Genomic DNA, 2,463 nt, shown 5'->3' on the forward strand with positions numbered 1-2,463 from the left:
TCTTAAATGACTAAAAGTTTAAAGTAGAAACTGTAAAGTGACAGACATGTGAGACATAGTGCGATACATTTTCTCATGTGTAACCAAACACCAAACCAAGAATAAAATCTCTAAAACGCGTTTAAACACATAAAAAAATTCTTTTCTAATTTCTCGAATAGTAAATTAGGTGGTTCTAAATCAATATTTTTAAATGCACTCTAGTCAAACCTCATACTATTTTGGTTCCTCGTCTCAACTCGAGACTTAAGAAAAATGTGAGTTATGAGGCGCGACTATTGAGTAACGAAAACCCATTATCCGGAATGGTCGATTTTTAGTGTTACAATAATATGTACTTTGAAACTTTAATAGTTTATAACTCAAAATAAGCTAGTGGTACAAGTAATATGTTTAAATTAGTTTTTTTCTTATATTTTTTATATTGTTTACCTATTTCAACCTGGTATATATTTTCCCCCAATATTTAGGCAATCATATATATATATATATAAAAGTTAGGCAATTATTATTATTATTATTATTTTAGTAACTATAAATTATTATTTTTTTATAAGTAAATATGTATATATATATATATATATATTAAACATTAATTAACAAAATAAAAATATAAAATAAATAAACTTATCAAACAATTAGATAAAAAAATATATTAAATTGTATTATCTAATGCATATTCAATTCAATCCAAATTCAATCTATATTAATCAATATTACCTATCTGAATTACATATTGAAATAATATAATTTTGATATAATATGGATCAAATAATAACATATTTAATTTAACCATTTGTTCAGTCTATCAAGACATTATAGGTGAACTTGAAAAATAATAATAAAAGATTATGATGATGAACTTAACAACAATTTCTTTTTTAGCTATTTCATCAACAATCTTATTAGTTGAAAACTTGCATGAATGAAATTTAAAACAAACATCAAATTTTGCAAACCTCTGAGCTGGAAATTCCTGGGTAAAATAAAAAAAACGCATGTTTGTTAATTTTCCATCAAAACATTAAAGGGTAAATTCATCACTAAACATTTGTATTCATAAAAAAAAACACCCATGTTGGTTGTAGAACCAATTTTGTTTGAAATAAATAAAAACATATTATTATATAAACTAACTAAATATATATTTTATAGTTTATATGCTATTTAATGGTATAGAATAGGAAATAGTTATCGAATTTTATGCCGTGTTCCATAAAATAGTTAACCTAATTTGTTGGTGGTAAAATAGTTTAAAAGAGTTAACTTATTTGTGACATATATTTTTCTATCTATCAATTATAATAATTACTTATTTGATTTTATCGCAAATTTTTAATCTTTAATTTATGCCTTATTCTCCATTTTCTCATATTTGTCAAAATAGTATAAAATATACAAAATTAATTCTAAACATTCTTTCCTACATGATATTAGAGTATCACACGATTCTCTCCTCACTTTTCTTTTTTCGTTCAATATAGGACACCACTCATTTTTTGTTTTGCCTCTTATGGCCACCGACAACTCTTCCTCTATTAACAACCCTCGTGAGCCATCAAAACCCTTCACTTGCATCAGCCTCAATAGTGTCACCAAGCTTCTTCCCTCCAATTACTTCACTTGGAAACTTCAAGTTGAAGCTCTCCTCGATGACTATGATCTTTTCAAATATTCAGATGGATCCTTTCCTACACATGCGACAACGGTCTCCACCACCCTTGAATCTCTGATGATAACTCTGAATCCTACTTATCAAACCTGACATCGACATGATCATCTTATATACGGTTCTCTCCTCACCACACTCTCCTTTTAAGTGACATCCCTGATATCTCAAACAAAGACATCATATGATCTTTAGACTCTTCTCCAATGCACTTATACCAAGACATCCTACAACCACCTCAAGTAGCTAAAGGAGTGTCTCTACACAGAATCCAAAAGTACCCAATCCATCACCACCAATATGCATTCTCTGAAGAAAATTGTAAATCTCCTTATATCCCTTGGTTCTCCTGTCTCCGTTGAAGACATGTCTAATCATGTCTTGCGTAGCCTCTACAACAGCTACAGAGTTTTCATTGATGGAGTCAATGCAAGGGACACTGTCATTCCATTTGATGACCTCCTCAAGAAACTTCTCATTCAAGAACTCTCCTTTGTTGTTGCTCAACGGTATGCTCCTACTCTCATGACAGTCTTGAATGCATAGACTTGAGCCAACCATTATAACAAAACTCAACTTGGGCAATTTTCTACATCATCCACTTCACGCCCTAGCAATCGCAAACCGTTTTTTGGTCACTGTCATTGGTGAAAGGTCAAGGGTCATGTTTTGTCTTAATGTCCCATATTCAAGAAGTAACATCCTGGTGTCCCATCGCCTTCTCGTGATTTATGACATAAACCATCACCCCACCCCACCTCATACACCTAAACATAGTGGAATTTCTAAATGCC

The sequence above is a fragment of the Impatiens glandulifera genome, chromosome 1 (genome assembly GCF_907164915.1).
Source record: "Impatiens glandulifera chromosome 1, dImpGla2.1, whole genome shotgun sequence".
NCBI classification, from domain to species: domain Eukaryota; kingdom Viridiplantae; phylum Streptophyta; class Magnoliopsida; order Ericales; family Balsaminaceae; genus Impatiens; species Impatiens glandulifera.